General features: G+C 30.1%; 1 pseudogene; it reads right to left on the bottom strand.

The window, feature by feature from the left end:
* Positions 1–7,706: 7,706 nt before the first annotated feature.
* Positions 7,707–10,153, bottom strand: LOC144547751 (3-ketoacyl-CoA synthase 12 pseudogene; annotated as a pseudogene).
* Between the last annotated feature and the right edge of the window lie 8,971 nt (positions 10,154–19,124).

The raw sequence follows: 19,124 nt of genomic DNA, 5'->3' as shown, positions 1-19,124 counted from the left end.
TTATTGATTTTTTTATTGTTGTGCTTTACATTAATTGCATAAATGTGTGTTAATTGAAGAAATAGCTCAATTAGTCACTTGTATGTTTGTTAATTAATTTTTTTTGGATTTAAATTTCTTGTTATAATATGTAATGCTTCACAAAACTTTGTATGAACATGAATTTTTTGTAATAATTTAAGATGTGTATGATATTTAATTTATGATGTGTATATGATATTTGATTATTGTTTCTTACTGTGCAAAAAAAAATATATTTAGGATGCTGGCCAGCAAAATATATATGGAAGCTGGTCAAATAAATAAAAATATTTTTTTTAGCTTCAATAAAACATCAGGATCGGTTATTTTAAACAACCGATCCAGATTACTACTATTATGATCGGTTATTTTTTTAAAAACCGATCCAGATTTCAGATCCTCATTCCAACAAAAAAAAAGTATCAGGATCGGTTTTATATAAAAACTGATCTTGATAGTTCGTATCTGGATCGGTTTTTATTTAAAAACTGATCTAGATATGAAATTTTTAATAAAAAAAAATATTCGAAAATATTATCAAGAACGGTTTTTATATAAAAACTGATCTTAATAGTTCCTATCTGGATCGGTTTTTATTCAAAAACTGATCTAGATATGAAATTTTTAATAAAAGAAAATATTCGAAAATATTATCAAGAACGGTTTTTATATAAAAACTGATCTTAATAGTTCCTTTCTGGATCGGTTTTTATTCAAAAACTGATATAGATATGAAATTTTTAATAAAAAAAAATATTCGAAAATATTATCAAGAACGGTTTTTATATAAAAACTGATCTTAATAGTTCCTATCTGGATCGGTTTTTATTCAAAAACTGATCTAGATATGAAATTTTTAATAAAAAAAAATATTCGAAAATATTATCAAGAACGGTTTTTATATTAAAACTGATCTTAATAGTTCCTATCTGGAGCGGTTGGTATTCTAAAACGGATCTAGATAACTACTATTAAGATCGGTTTTATGAAAAAACCGATCCTATTAGTTTCTATTTGGAACGGTTCTTTAAAAAATATAAAACCGATCCTGATAGTATCAGTATCGCCTTCATCAGGATCGGTTGGATTCCGTTACTGATATGTGTATATAACCGATCCTGATTCCATATTTTCCACTAGTGTATATATATATAGTTAATTAGCAGCTGGTTGAAATAAACAAAAAAGTATATATATAGTTAGTTAGCTGGTATACTGTTGAAAGTTGAAAGCACAGCCATTCTATCTGCTTTAATGGAAAAGGCACCCAGGAACATCTATCTCATGTGAATCTTTTTTCTCTCCGTATTTAATTTTGAATTCTTTCGGTTGATTTATAACTGCCAACAACGCACCATCAAAGGATTTCAGAATTTTTATTTACAGAAATTATTTAAAATAATATATGATAATAGATAGATTGGCTTGAGAGTTGAGATTTTGATTCCATATATACAACTTTAAACAATTTTAAAAATAACCGAAATATTTTCAGTTCATTTAATTTAGAAATATAATTTTGTGCAGTATGAAGTGGGTGGTATAACAACAAGAATGAGACACTTTTCCCAAGGATAAAAAAGTTATTTTTCGCAACAGAGTACCGTTATTGTTCAGTTTTTTCTTTTCGCGACGATACTTTTCGCAAGGGAGTACTGTCATAAATACGTTTTTTCCCTCGCAAAAAGTGTTTACTCTGTTGTTATACACTGAATCGTAAAGAAATGAAAATATTTTTTTGTTCCTTAATTTTTTTTGAAATCAAAATTGCCAAACAATCCATCAATTATCTTATATTATTTTTATACTATTTCAATAGATAAGAAATTCTAAAAGGAATTGATTGCTAAGAGTTGAAACAGAAAAATAATTAATGATCCCATGACAATGACAAGAAGGGCTAAGTATGTGATTTCAAATAGAAAATAATAAAACAAGTAAACACCAATCACCGGATCGATTTACGTACTATTGTAGTTAATAATTAATGCTGACTAGAATATGCAATAATTATATTTATGCATGTAAATGTAAATGTAAAATTTGTTTATAAACATTATTTTTACCGCTTGAGTTTATACTAAATTAATTCCAAATTTTATTATAAATTTTGCATGTACACATATCACTTGTGAAATTTATTGATAGTAATAGTTTGAATTCGTCATTTGAGAACTATATTATAATGTAGTGAGTGAAATTTGAATTCAAAACTTCTCAACTACAAAATAAAGCTTTAACCACTAAATTACAACTAAATATTTATTATTTATTAAGAGAGGCTGGACTATATAAAAAGTAAAAAAAAAAAAATTTCTTTTATACATAATTAAAAATTAAAAATTATAATAATGGATTAGTCACCTTTGACTAAGTTTTAAATGCGCTGTTGTGTATCTTTATTTGAAACTTTTTATTATATATAGTCTAAACTTCACTTGATTATATATGCAATTGCCATGTATGTGAACGGAAGTTAATGATTCTTTTAATTTCAAATGTAAATTACAGCCTAAATAACACTAGCAAATACGGACGGATAGTGATTAAATTGTATATTTATTTGTTATAATTTTATAGATACCGATACAAGTACAAATAGTTTACAATACAAATGCAGATCAGATGATAAATGGGTACGAATTGTATATCGGTTATATATGAACAATTCAATAATTAAAAATAAATTACTTAATTATAAAATCAAAATCAGATAAATCGGCCGAATCGGATGTGAAGCAAAGAGCATCAGTCTCACAATGCACCTGCTAGGCAAATGAATTAAAGGTTGGATCTGTCTTCATAGTCCCACAATGCCGAAGCGACAAGGAAAAAAATTGCGTTGTTATGAATAAATTATTAATGTGAATGTCCATAACTCCCAACATTCATTCTTCACTATCTCCACTACTATTGGAATTCATATCCCACTACTATTGTAATTCATATCCCACTACTATTAGAATTCATTTTCTTATTTATTATTGTAATTAATTTAAATGGTTTTTCATTCACAATTTGTAGCCAATAAAGCCTTTGTAATATTGTATTATACATATATGAGAAATGTATGAATAAAAAGATTGTCATCTTTTATCTCTATCTTGTTTATTGTTGTTTATCTTTATTTTATAACATGTCATCAGCATGAGAACTCTACTAGTTGAAGATTCAAGGTAACTTTGATATCTTTTATTTCAATTCTATTTAAATAAATATTACTTCCAATAATTATTTGTTATATGAAATAATTATCAATTATGTACAATTATTTTATTTTAATATGTTTAATATGTTTCATATAATTTTATATGAAATGTAATTTTTTTTTATCTTCCGGAAGAAGATGTATATGATGTGCAAATTTTATATGATGTTTATATTTTTATTTAATCTTCTTGAAGAAGATTTCAAAATATATTAAGATCTTCTTGAAAAAGATTTCAAGAAATTTTATATGATATGCAAAATTTATATCATGTTCATATTAATTTTTTTTTCAATAATTTATTCTTCCTGAAAAAGATTTCAGAAAAAAAAAATAAAAAATATTTCAAGTAGTCTTCCTGAAGAAGATTTATATGATTCACAAAAATTAATATGAGAAGATTTCAATAAGGTTTATATGATGTGGATTTTTTTTAATGATTTAATTTCCTAAAGAAAATTCAAGAAATATTTCGAGTTAAAATATTATATGTTTATGATTGAACAAAATATTTTAATTGGTTATGCTTCATTTCTTGAAGTGAATATACCATATATAACAATAATATTTTTGGACAAACTTGTGAATATGGACAATATCGAAGTTCTTATCATAATGATTATCCTAAAATACACAATTCCCGGATTTTTTTTATTTATATCCAAAAAATAAATAAAATTATAAAAAATAACCAATTCGGTGTTACATTTTCAAAACTACCCAAACCAGAAACAAATTTTCCGTATTCAACTTCAAATACCAGAAATTGTTTTTCCGAAAACAGAATTCAAAATCTGGAAAAAAAATTTCCTCGGAAAATTTTTTTCCTTTTTTTTTTTATAAAACTCATATATATATATATATATATATATATATATATGAGCAAAACTAGGGTGTGATGTGCTCACCAAAAGGGATTGGTGGGCACATCTCCAAAAGACTATCGGATTGACTTCGAACTATGAATCTAAACCGTTGATTAAAAAATTATAATATTTATATTGAACCAATACAAAGTCCAAATTGCGACTCAAAATATCCATAGTAATACTAATATCATAAACTATCGATCTTTATCTATTCAAAATATATTCAGCATCATGAAATAATCTATCTTTTTTTCTATTTAAATTTCAAAATAACCTAGACATCATGGCATAATTAACTATAATCTATTCAAAATATTCAAACTACCATATAGTAAGTATCATTTTGTTACTTCAAGAAATATCTTAATATATTCAATCTGAGCCTTTATTTAAAGCCCATATAAATTGAAAAGAAAAAAAAAAACAACTCATGTTACATAGCGCACTGGAACTTCCTTATTTGATTTTGTTTGATGAATCTCTCATTTAATAATTAATAGTTTAATATAAAGCTTAGTACGTCAATTGCAAAAAAGATAGGAAATGAAAATACAACTTTTTTGTTAGATAGATGGTGTAGTGAACATACTTTAAAACACCAATTTCCAAACCTTTTTTCTATTGTTACTGATAGGTTTGTTTATGTATCAAAGGCCTTTTCTACTTCTCATTTAAGTTTGTCTTTTCAAAGACAAATAAATGGTATATATAGGACCGAATTGATTGCCTTGCATCACAAGTTTCAACATTTTACTTTATCCTCTCATCTGAAAGATAAATTGATATGGCGATGGTCACAAGATGATCATTTCACAGTTCATTCTTTTTATAAATGGTTAGAGTATGGTGGTATCCCCAATTCTGAATTTGATACCATTTGGAAATCTCACATCCCTTTAAAAATCAAAATCTTTCTTTGGCTTGTCCGACGAGATAAAATTCTAACTAAGGTTAACTTGAAAAAAAAAAGGTTGGCCAGGGGATCTTACTTGTGCATTTTGTGACCAACATGAGAATACTGACCATTTATTTATACATTGTTCTTATGTACGATTGATATGGAATTGGATTGCAACATACAATTCATTCACCTTTGAATGTAATTCATTAGATGATTTATGGTTACTTGGTGCTTCTATCTCCTTAAAGGATAGATTACTTGTAGAGTTGTTACGGGGAGCTATCTTATGGACTGTATGGTTAGAAAGAAATAGAGTTATTTTTAATGATAATACTACTCCTATTTCTGCTAAATCATTACGGTTTAAGATAATTTCTTTAACTAATTTTTGGTGTAAGTCTAAATCTGAAAATTCATACTTGAAATTAAGTCTAATGCTTCCATATGATATTAAGAACCTTCTAGATCAAATTCGGGAGGAGGAAGAGGAGTCAATCCAGGCTCTTGGAGCTGGCAGCCCCTCAAGTCAAATGTCTGGAGACGAGTTGACGGATGAAGATTTACTAGATTACTAGTCTTCTAGGATATGACTGATTTTTGAGCTTTTGCTTTCTTAATATTCATTTTGTTGAGAGCTTAGTTTTTGATGTGCTATTGTTTTTACTTGTATGTTTTTATGTCTATGAATGTTGAACTATTGTACGACTTACCATATTTGATTTTGGTACTTATTTTGGCTACCAAATCACGTATGTTTGATTTCTATGAAATCGGTGGTCATAACACTACTTTTCAAAAAAAAAAATCTAAAGGACAGCAACCCGCTTACTTCGCCTTCTTTAGAGCCCCAATCATCCCCGTCATAACTTTCAACTCCTCTTTCTCTCCTTAGCTTGATCTCGCTTGCTCTCTCTTTATCTCAAGTGGCTAATTAGAGTCTCGCCTGCTCTGCTGTTTCGATCTTTCCAATATAAAAAAATATTGTGATATGGGTATTGGAGCCTCACAAATTTGACCCATATGTGCTTATAATTCGTCAATAATTATATTTCAATTAAAGAAATTGGACAAACAAGTCACTATGTAAGCAGTGCATTATTGCGACTAAACACAAGATTAATGGTACGATTTTATTTCTTGTCAGTAGGAAAGCGAAGTAACAAATATAAGAGAGAACAGAGATGAGCTTATGAAGCTTAAATTTGTGCTTCATATATGCAAGCTAAGATGTTTACTTGCTGCTATTGTTGAATCTTAGATTTGCCATTCTTTTCTTCCGAACAAGTCAGAAATTTTAACTTTTGGTCATATATTTGATGTAAAACTATTCATTCTATGATGCATTCCAATTGATATAAATGTTATACCGCATCTATTTTTGCTTTAAAATAGTTCTATGTTTTCAAATCACATAATATTGTTTAGAGTAAAATCATTTGTTTTGGCGATTTAATTCCTTTAAATGTAATCATATAACAAAAAACATAATATTTACGTAATTTGCGTAAAAACTGAAATTTTGATGTTCATAACTATTCAGCAAAAATTAGATTCGGCATTCGAAAAGGCCGTAAAATTTTGATGTTCATGACTATGAGCTTACTTGCAATGCGCATCACAAGGATTTAATCCATCCCTTGGAGAAATAATACACTTTGATTTGTGGGCTCAGAATTTTGCCCCTAGCCAACAACCATTATTGGGCTGAGCCCAGTATGGAAGCCCATGTAAAAAGGTTTAGATTATTTTTCAGTGGAAATCAACTGTTGATTCACATTGAATAAAAGTTTTAGTTGACAAAGTTAGCAATACATTTCTTGAAGGTTTTGAGAACTAAGAAAATGTTTATTGAAATGATTGTTTCATTATTGCTTCCTCAATGCTAACACCATCTCTTTTACAAATTTACAGAGGTTAGTCATTTGCTTTCATTCCAAAAATAGTTTTGCTGATAAGTATTTCAGACCTATTTAGAATAAAGCGGATTTGTTTTAAGATTCGTGCAAACTTAAATTAAATGGCCCGGATCTAACCTTGAAATTGTGTGCATAGAGGTACACTACATCATGGGTCCATAATTGGCCTGTGAAAATCGAAGACACCAAACAAATGTAACAACATAATTCATTCCCAATAACTAATTTTATTGATTTGAATTTGGTAGCTAGCAGTTCATGTGATATTATCCTGCGGGTTATTGCCAATTTATTTCTGGCCAGATGACTGGGCCAAATCAAATTATTATATATATGTACTGAGGTCCCACGATTTTTTAATAATATGATACTTTTTTCCCATTTTTATTTCCGTTGAACTTTTTAATTAATGGTTCTAATCCCAGGTGAATTTTTTTGTACTTTGTTTGAACTTTCGAATTTCAATCCGGAAAGCCACTTTATGTAGAGATTAAACACAAATTAACCTAACCTATACGGCTATACTCCACTAAGAGTAAGTCAATCAAGATTTTTTCGGACCGTCCGATTACAATTCACACGAATATTATTCCAAACAACAACATTTACCAGTACGTACAACTGCCCAATTTAAGTCGGGCAACAAATTACAGCACTCACATAATTACTGAAAAAAAATAGAAGAAATATAATTAAGAAAACTAAGAAAACAAAGTTGAAGCAATCTACATAATATTGATATCACTGCCACCTTTACAAGGCAAGACGCGCAACTCTTTCACAGCTGTGGCCTATCTTTTCTTGAAAGCTTCTAAATTATCTGAGAGAGACTCCTCAGTCTCTTCGTTGACCCATCCAAACTTATCTAAGAAAGGGTTGACTAGGGTTTGTGGGGGGTAATCTTTGATACAATCCTCCCAAATCTCTCTTCACCTCCCAAATACAACTATTGCATGCAAACCCTGCTCCAACTGTCTCCCTTTCCCAGCCTTTTCTTTGCCTCCATATACCCCAAAACATACCACAAACTGTTGGCAGATGTGTTGCCCCATCGGTGCAATGTCATTCTAGCCGGTTCGACATCGTATGTATTCAATCCCATTACATTTCCAACTGCATCAATCACTGCTGACCCACCGGCATGCAAGCAAAAATGATCAATTCCTGACTTATAATTAAGTTTTGGTGCTGCTGACTTCAACTTTTCTTTTTGGTTTGTTATGTTGTGCCAGGCAATACGGTACATGTAAAGTAAAAGTTCACGGTACGGTAATACTTGTGGCATGAGCTGTTGGAAATTTTTAGTGAATGCACGTATGGCGGCTTTAGGTAGGTCTGGGCCTAGGTAGAACCCAAGCCGACCCTTATCATCGTCTTTCTGAATCACACAGCTGTAAGCATCGTCATTACTACTAGTGTTGGTCCTCACAATGCACTTTAATCTCATCTTGGCTCGGTTCCGCATGGTCGGGTTGTTGGTGAGTAGCATCACGGACCCACCAGATCGAAATAGGACGTTGCTGAGCATCATTGACTTGTCATTGCCACAATACCAATTAGGCACCGTTGATTCAGCGCAAACCACCATTGCTACAGTTTTCTTGCCAGATTTGAAAATGTCGTTTACCCATGCCCGAGAGATTATAAGTTTTCACATCATCGCGCATTTTATGTTCCCGCATGATTCTTGATGTAAGGGATGGGGTTGGAGAGAAAGAAGAAATGCTAACCACCAAAACATCCACGTCACATGGTGAGATGTTCGTTTTAGCAAATATGTCGGCAACAGAGGCTTTGAAAAACTCATCCATTTCAAGCATTGCATCGTCCATTGATGGCGACTCTTCACGGCCTTCTAAGATATTTCTCGGGCTGTAGGTCTCTTCACCAATGCCGGACCTGACTATCATTTTAAGTAAAACCTTGTATTCAGGTAGGCCAAGGTTTTTGTTGCGTCTTATGATCTCACCGCTGGTTAGAGTAGAGAGTTTTCGGTCGGGTGATGGTTTGAAGCACACATAGTCTATCAAGTAACAGTTTGTGGATAGCTTTAAGGTGCAATATTTGAAAATGTAATAGAGAAAATAGAGAAATATATAGAGCTGTTAGGGTTGCCAATAGTAACATTGAGGTATCATTTTGTTGGTATTTTAGTTCCATTTTAGAGGGAGCTACACAACTGTTAGATGGCAGGTAGCAGAGTGCAAGGGCATCAGCGTGTATTTATAGTTGTTAGTGCAAGGCAACTGTACTTAGTAATTAAGCACACTACAGGATCTAATAAATGCATGTATTTGACACTACAAAATTAAGAAAATACCTCATGCTTGTCACTTGTGATTTATTTTAGTCAAAAGGAAACAAATTTATTTGATAATTTTGTCTAATTTGATTTAAAAGCAATACAATGGTTCAATAATAATTGCCTAATTTTATTTTAAGGTAATACAATGGTAAGAGCATGTCATTAACTGGACTTACCTCATTGAAAAGAAAGACACGGTTTAATTGGGTAAATATATAAATTAATTGTTGAGAATGAAGGATAAATTAGACCCGTTAAGAATTAAATAAAGATAAAAAGTTACCGTTAATACTGTAGCTTACTGTATAGAATAGGCATATTACCGTTGTATTTATTTTTCTCCAACTATATAAGGAAACCACTGTACAAGTTAGATTAAAAAGGATGAAATATATTTTCTCATTCAAATCTCTCTGTTTCTAACTAAAAAATTCAACATTAATCCCATTAATAATTAGTTAAATTTGCTAAATGCCCTTACCTACCTAATTAAACGGACAATATTTAAAGTGGGACAACTAATTCTATGCAGATAATTAAGTGGTAGGCACCTAGCTACTTTTTATCACAACTAATTACGATCAGGTACATGCATGCATCATATGCCGAATATATAAGATCTCAGGGAACTTAGAACAAACCTTTTGCAGGTTCAGATCATTAGTTAAATCATTACTTTTTATCATACTTTTTTGTCGACTGTGAGAGGCCCAAAGCGTATGGATTAGAGACAGTAAGCATTTGTCGCCACAAATGCATGGGTTGATAATATCGTATGTAAACCGGCCGGGCTGCCCCACAACTAAAGACTAAAGATCCTGTCTCCAACGAATGGGGCTTGGTATCATACATAATTGCATTGTTATCCTTTGCTGTTGCTGTGACTGTTAGATATCTAGTTGTGGAGTTCAGAGTAGGTCCGATGGGGTGCATTGTTATCCTTTGCTGTTGCTGTGACTGTTAGATATCTAGTTGTGGAGTTCAGAGTAGGTCCGATGGGCTGCATTGTTATCCTTTGCTGTTGCTGTGACTGTTAGATATCTAGTTGTGGAGTTCAGAGTAGGTCCGATGTCCATCGGATCTACTTTGATTCGATGGATGTAGTGACCATTATATTGCATTAAGATTCGTGAGTTTCGTATTAAAATCTGTGCGAGTCTGTATCAATTTCCGTGCATACTTATCTTAATACTAATTGTATAATGTTAGAACTAATTGAACCTAAAAGTAAATCCAATACCCATTGTACCTACTCCTATCTCTTAGTTGTGACCTGACAAAATGAATTATAGTTCCATACATTATAAAATTTGTATGAATTCACAAAACAACGTCATCGCAGCAGGGTTGGGTTTGCTCAGATATGCAACGCAACACCATCAAATCAAATCATATTATAATATATAAAAGAGTACGCTAAAGTATATATTGTTAAGCTCGCCAAATCTCTTAATAATTTAATTTTATAATTTAAATTATTTATATGTAAAATTTTTAAATTTTTAAACTAAATTAAGATGAAGTGAAGCGTTTCAAAAAAAAATATACAAGTTATTTTTCATTATTTTTTTACTGTTTTAATGTTATACTAAATTAATTCAAAATTTTATATGTAAACATGTAATTTATAAAATAGATCAATTTCAATAATTTTAGTTCATTATTTCAAACAAATTTAATAAATTTTGAAATTAATCCACAGACTTTTGTCCACCATTTGTCCACAGATTTGACTTGCGCAAATACTGTAAAACTACTTCTACATGCTGTATAATAATACAATATATCACATAAAATATATTAGTTAATCACAAAACATCCAGCAACTATTTGAAGTGGTTCTATAATAGTTAAAAAAAGACTGCAACTTGCACAATAGGACAAGAAAATTGTACTTCCAAACTGTACTTTTGAAAATTGCAGTTATAGGAAGTTATTAGTAGTTAGTGTGAGTTATTAACAATTATTTTGACAAAAAAGTGATAAAAAAACAAAATTAAATTTTCTGATTATTTTTTGATTATTTTTTCTTGAATTAATGAACACACAAATAAATCATCAAAATAATGAATACTGTAAAATTGACCACTTTAACTATAAAAATAAAATGTACAAACTATAAAATTACAGACATGCAAAATTCACAGATGAAAACGATAAAATAAAATGTTGAAAAATATCAATTTTCTAATACTGTAAAAATCTCAAGTTAAACTGTGAAATGAAAAGGTAAAAACTATAAAATTACAAAATTGTAAAATTAGTATATGAAATAAAATTTAAAAATGTCAATTTTTAATACTGTAAAATTGTAAACCTAAACTGTGAAAACAAAAAGTAAAAACTATAAATTTACAACAATGTAAAATTAGCACATGAAAACGATTAAATACATTTTAAAAAGGGAGAATTTCATGTATACCCCTCAAAAACTTCAATATTACGTATTTTCTCCTCAAAAGTTTATAATATCATATTTACCCTTCAAAATTACAAAAACTCACATATTTACCCATTTCATCAATAAAATATATTAAATATATCTAAAAGTTATTAAATAATAATATTGAATTCTAAAATTCAATTCAGACAAGTATATCCTTACTATCTCATTCTTCCTCTTTAGTTCTTCTTAACCTCTACGCAGCAAAGAAAATTATGAAGAAGGGTGACATTGCTTTCTTTCCTATTAGTAACAACAATAGGCTGCATAGGGTTCACATACTCTATTTTTAAATAATGAGCTCCAATTGTAATCAAGAGAAGCACTGGAATTGAATGTCAGAATAGTTGGAACGCTTAAGATAGTTTTTATATTCTCTGTTTTTTTACCATAGTAAACTCTATGTATCAGCCTAATTAAGGGCTTCTATATCGAAAAGAAAAACAAGAGCAGGTTGCGAAGATGCAGGTTCTGTCTCTGGATTGGTATCCTTTAGCATTTCAAATATATATTTTGGCCAATTCATTTCAATTCGTTTAATATGGTTGGATATCATATAACTTTTTTCTTAACCTTTGACAAAAGATGGCGCTGGGAGCCATGAACGAATTAGGAGCTGAGCCAAGAGACGTCTTAGAGTTTTTAGGAATGCATCTTGGTCAACCATGGCATAGAATTGTTGGGAGAAAGGAAGTGAGAGATTATTGAGGGGAGGGCATAATATGAGTTGAAAGTGGGAACGAGTAATCAAGCAAAAGAGATAACAAGGTATACTGTTGGCTGACAAGTTCTTGAATAAGTTGTAGAGAAGAAAAATTGGTTGGAGTAGTTAGCGGGCACTTGGAGAAGAAGAATGAGAAAAGAATGGTAGAATGGTCCAAAGTAAATTTTAGATTATGATATATTATTATTTAATTACTTTTATATATATATAATATATTTTTTGATGAAATGGGTAAATATGTGAGTTTTTGTAATTTTGAAGGGTAAATATGATATTACAAACTTTTGAGGGGGAAATACGTAATATTGAAGTTTTTGAGGAGTATACATGAAATTCCCCCTTTTAAAAAATATAAATTTTCAATACTGTAAAATTGTGAATTGAAACTGTGAAACAAAACGTAAAAACTATAAAATTTCAATAATGTAAAATAAGCATATGAAAAAGATAAAATAAAACTAAAAAAACAAAACATACAACTGACAAAACCATAATATTGCTAAATCTAAACTATAAATTAATTTCATATATATTGTAAAATTTCTAAAAATAAACATACATTCATCATCTGTTCAACAAAACCATAATATTCACCACACACAACATTTGTTTAACAAAAATAGTAATATTCACCACAAAATAGCAAACCTAATTATATCATTCAACATTCAGAATAGCATAAAAAAAACTAAGAAAAAATAACTTATACATTAAAAACCTCATGTATTCATTATTGGGACGAGTAAGAAGCCTCGTCACAAGAACCACACGTTCTTTCGAAATATTGTCCTGCATACAAATAAAATAAACAATGTAACAAATTGGATTTATTACAAATCAGAACTACAAAATAAACTTACAAGTTTTTTACCTGTGTGAAATTCAAGCAAAATAAGATAACTGATGTATCCTACGTACCTTCAAAATCAATCAAGCAAAATAACTTATGTGTCATATAAAATTAACTAATATATACTATATAGGTGATAAAAATAAAACAATCCAGTAAAATAACTTATCTAATCAATGAAATTAACGGATGTATTCTATAAAATTAACTGATGTATCTTATGTATGTGCACAATAAATCCTGTAAAATAACTGATATAACCAATATAGTTAACTGATGTTTCCTATAAAATAACAGATGTATATTATAACATTGACAGATGTATCCTACACAATTAAGTTATCTATCCTATGTAACTGCAAATTAACTTATCTAATCAATGAAATTAACGGATGTATCCTATAAAATTAACTGATGTATCTTATGTATGTGCAAAATAAATCTTGTAAAGTAACTGATATAACCAATATAGTTAACTGATGTTTCCTATAAAATAACAGATGTATCTTATAACATTGACATGTGTATCCTATACATTGATTGATGTTTTCATAGCGGAGCGCGTTTCAAGTTGTATCAGACAGTTTCAACACGTATTGGCAACCGTATCATGTGGTTAAGGATACGCTAGCTCACCCAATACCCCAGCTGGTGTATCCGATACGTATCTATGCCATATCGAACATGTATCGGTATCAGATATGTATCCAACACGGGTACGGAACCTAATATGAAGTATCCAGGTAACATAGCTAAGAAGTAAAAAATAATTTATACACCAATAAAATAGAGTAAAATTTTTCTTTAATTATAACCTGGTAACATATATCTTGTAAATATGAAGAGATTGCAATGAAATAACACCCATTGCATTTTTTATCATCTCAAATTGCATGATATTTATAACCATTTCAACCAACTGCAAAATACTCTACATATCATGTAAAACTGTGAACTATATCATGTAAAACTGTAAACTATATCATGTACAATTGTGAACTATATACTACAAAGCTATAAACATCAGTAATAATAGATACTGTAAAATGGTACATATATCATATAAAACTGTGAACTATATCCTATAAAATACTCTATATAACATTTGAACCTAATTCATGTATCATGTAAAATATTACATAGATCTTGGAAATCTATTTAAAAAAATTCATTTGAACCACTTGATAATTATGAAATAGCTAGCAACATTATAGTCCAGTAATAATTATCTAGATTGCCACATTATGGGGAGAAATAAATTTGGAGATGAGAAAAGCAAACCTGACTATATTGCCACGTGCTAGGAATACCTTTATCCTCCTGCTTCAATCAAATATTCTTCAAAACGATCGTCTCAATATAATCTTATCATTATACCACGCCATATATATGTTTCTTCTCCGATCTTCTAGTACTTTCTCGTACTAAAAGCAAAACCTATTTAGCGAGATAGATAGAAGAGTTAAATGGATCGCATAATAAAATAGATCTGTGTTTTCGTTAATCAAGAAAGAGCCGATCTAGATCGCTAATTGAAAAAATAGAAAGAGCCTAGAAAGATTGTCAATTTTTAAAAAATTAACGGAGAAGAGAGAGAGAGAGTCGGGAACAATTTAGCGAAAAGAGATTAGCGAATACAAATCGAATACAAGGCTCAATCGCTAAAAATGATTTGTGTACCAAACGTTAACAAAATTGTATACCAGAGATTAGTGATTTGTGTTCGCTAAAAATAATTTGTGTACTCCATCGCTGTCGAAGCAGAAGAGCAGATTGAGAAGGGGGGGGGGGGGGGGGGGGGGGGGGCGCTGCTAGAGGAAAAAAAGTAGGGAGAGGCGGAGGATTGGGAGAAAGAGAGATCTGATTATAAAAGGAAGGCGGAGTCCGTTAAAATCAATTAAACAGAGAGTGGATAAGTTATGTGGACAAAACGTGGACAAATACATATGAATGAAAACCTTTTCTCAATTTACAAACATACTAGGTGTACTCATGTAAACACTTTATAACGTTCTATTTGTAACAAAATAATAAAACACATAACTCGACTATCGTTGAATATTTTCAAACCATTGGAATGTTTGCCAGACCACCACCGCGGCCCACATGTTGATCGAAAAAATACAAGATGAAAAATTTACTGTTCAAAATATTAACTATTCAAAATTATCAGGAGCACAATCATTTTGAATTTGCAAGGATATATTACATTTTTCACTTTAAAACTTTCTCCAAGACAATCACATTTTAACAATAGAAAAAAAGATCCGTGGGATATGTGCATCGACACGAAAAAATGTAAAAACATTACTCATTCCCAACAACATTATTGGCCTGTGAAAATTGAAGACACCAAACAAATGTAACAACATAATTCATTCCCAATAACTAATTTTATAGAATTTAATTTAGTAGCTAGCAGTTCATGTGATCTTGTCCTGCGGGTTATTGCCAATTCATTTCTGGCCAGATGACTGGGCCAAATCAAATTATTATATATATCGAGGTCCCACGATTTTTAATAATATGATACTTTTTTTCCCATTTTTATTTCCTTTGAACTTTTTAATGATTCTAATCCTGGGTGAATTTTTTTGTACTTTGTTTGAACTTTCGAATTTCAATCCGGAAAGCGACTTTATGTAGAGATTAAACACAAATTAACCTAACCTATACTCCACTAAGAGTAAGTCAATCAACATTTTTTGGGACCGTCCGATCACAATTTGCACGAATAAAGAATAAGTACGTGATTTATAACTTCGACCGGAGATTTTAATCGGATGATGGTCTTAATCCAAACTCAAAATTTGAGTTACTTTAGGAGATTTGGACCCAAAACCAACAGTTGTGCCAATCAATAGGATCAATCTAATTTTAGCTAACTACCTATTAAAAATAAGAGATTAATAAATCAAATTAAGGTTCTAAATAGCGTGTTATATTGGCGATGTAGTGTTTTCAAACTATAAAAGCTATGACGTTATCGGCACTATACCGCGCTATTTTGCGCTATAGTGACGCTATTTAAGCATAGCATTGTTTTTTTAAGCTATTCCGCTATGACGGGATAAACACAATTTAAATCTTGGAATCAAATATAGATATGTAAATAAGGAGGGTTCAAATGTCTTGTATTTATCATGCCTCATACATTATATCTTTATTTGCAAAAATGTAAACAGTCAATTCCAATCGATCAGCATGATAACCATATTAAAATGTACTTGCAGACCAAATTTTATATTTTTGGAAATTGTTACTATTTTATTTCTTTAGATAGATACAAAATCGTTATTTTTTGATGGTCCACAAATAGCTATCTAAAAAATAATAAAATATATAAAATTTGGTTTCCAAACACATTTTAATACATATGGAGATCATATTGATCAGTTCAGATAGACTGTTTGGACATTGCAAATAAAAATAAAATATCTGAAACACAATGAGACATGAAAGATACGAAGCAGTTGAAACGACCTAATACAATCAAACAATAATATTTGCTCTTTAAAATGACAAATCACTCCAGCATATTATTCCAAACACAATATTTACCGGTACAACTGCCCAATTTAAGTTCGGTAACAAATTACAGCACTCACATAATTACTGAAAAAATAGAAGAAAGAAAACTAAGGAAACAAAGTAGAAGCAATGTACATAATATTGATATCACTACCACCTTTACAAAGCAAGACGCACAGCTCTTTCGCAGCTGTGGCATATATTTTCTTGAAAGCTTCTATATTATCCAGTGTTCTAAATAGCGCACTATAGCATTTTTGGACCCTAAACGTTAAGCTATGACATCAAAACGCGCTATTTGAGCTACGGATACTATAGCGGTAATAGCGATCTGCTATAACACATAGCGTGTAGTGCAAATAGCGTGCGCTATGCAACATGAGTTGTTTTTTTTTTCTTCTTTTTAATTTATATGGGCTTTAAATAAATGCTCATATTGGATTTTAACCGTGATTTTTTTTTTTGCAATTGACATGCTAAGCTATATATTAAACTATTAATTATTAAATGAGAGATCCATCAAACAAAATCAAATAAGAAAGTTACAGCGCACTATGCAACTTGAGTTTTTTTTTTTCCAATTTATATGGGCTCTAAATAAATGCTCAGATTGAATATATTAAGATATTTCTTGAAGTAACAAAATGGTACTTACTACATGGTAGTTTGAATATTTTGAATAGATTAAGATTGTTAATTATGCCATGAAGTCTAAATTATTTTGAAATTTAAATAGAAAAAAGATAGATTATGTCATGATGCTGAATATATTTGGAATAGAAAAAGATCGATAATTTATGATATTATTATTACTATGGATATTTTGAGTCGCGCGCAATTTGGACTTTGTAGTGGTTCAATATGAATATTATAATTTTTTAATTAATTTGATGTTATTTATTGTTCTATGAGACTTAGATAATGTTGATATTTAGTACAAATATATGTTATAATTTTTATAAAAATAAAAAATGTTATTTAGCATAGCTTTCGCTATAATTTTTTTTGTATGCTTTCTGCTATGAGTCTATGACACAATAAATGCTATATATTTAGAACATTGATGTTATCTGACAGTCTCCTCTGTCTCGTCGTTGACCTATCCAAACTTCTCTAAGAAAGGGTTGACTAGGGTTTGTGGGGGATAATCTTTGATACCATCCTCCCAAACATCATTACTTTTTATCATACTTTTTTGTCCACTATGAGAGGCCCAAAGCGTATGGATTAGAAACAGTAAGCATTTGTCGCCACAAATGCATGGGTTGATGTTATTTAGTGTTTTATGAGACTTAGATAATGTTGATATTTAGTACAAATATATGTTATAATTTTTATAAAAATAAAAAATGCTATGTAGTATAGCTTTCGCTATAGCTTTTTTTGTAGGCTTTATGCTTTGACGCAATAAACGCTATTTAGAACATTAATGTTATCTGACAGTCTCCTCTGTCTCGTCGTTGACCCATCCAAACTTCTCTAAGAAAGGGTTGACTAGGGTTTGTGGGGGATAATCTTTGATACCATCTAAAAAATGAGCTGTTTTGACTTAAAACGTTACCAACGTTTTAGTTCAAAATGCGATTTAGGGTTTCAATTTTCTGACAGCTCAATGAAACATTACCAACAATTGTAAAATGTTACGTAACGATTTGCACTGTAAAATTTGATCAAAAATATAAATTTCTGAAGGTTGAATTTAATTAAAACATTACAACACTGATTTAATTAAATTGTTGTAACGATTAACAAACGTTACCAACGTTTGTGATTAAATTCTGAGTTTGATCAAGCAGTGTACTTCATCATTTCTGATAGGCTGAAATTGTTATAACGTTTTACAAACGTTACCAACGTTTGTTCCCTGTTGAAACAACATCAAACAGACTTTACCAAGTTTATAATTTTACAATTTAAATCCTTGATAGTCTTTATGATTTTTTCAGTCCAAGCACTCCACATTGCAATTCTAATTGATTTGAACCTGCATATCTTTCAAGTAAAAGAAATCATAAAATTTAATAATTGTATATTTTTGCAAATTAGTCAAACAGACAAAAAAAATTATTGCTAGAACAACAATCTCCCCCTTTTGACGATTTGCAAAAAAAAAAACAATGCGAGTATGTGCATCAATCAAATTTTTTTCAATTTGATTTACCCAATTTTGATTTTGCATGTCTAGTAATTTCTCTCCCTTTTTGAAATCGATGAAAGAGAGAAAGATAGCACAATTTCATAGTGCTCCCCCTCAAAATATGCACTCCTCCTTAATTTAGTAATATAAGACCGATAAATCACAAATGATAAAAAATTGAGGGATTACTCTATCATTTCATGATAAATTAACAAATTC

The sequence above is a fragment of the Carex rostrata genome, chromosome 32 (genome assembly GCF_964058835.1).
Source record: "Carex rostrata chromosome 32, lpCarRost1.2, whole genome shotgun sequence".
In the NCBI taxonomy this organism is placed as follows: Eukaryota; Viridiplantae; Streptophyta; class Magnoliopsida; order Poales; family Cyperaceae; genus Carex; species Carex rostrata.
This window is presented reverse-complemented; position numbering and strand designations above follow the sequence as displayed.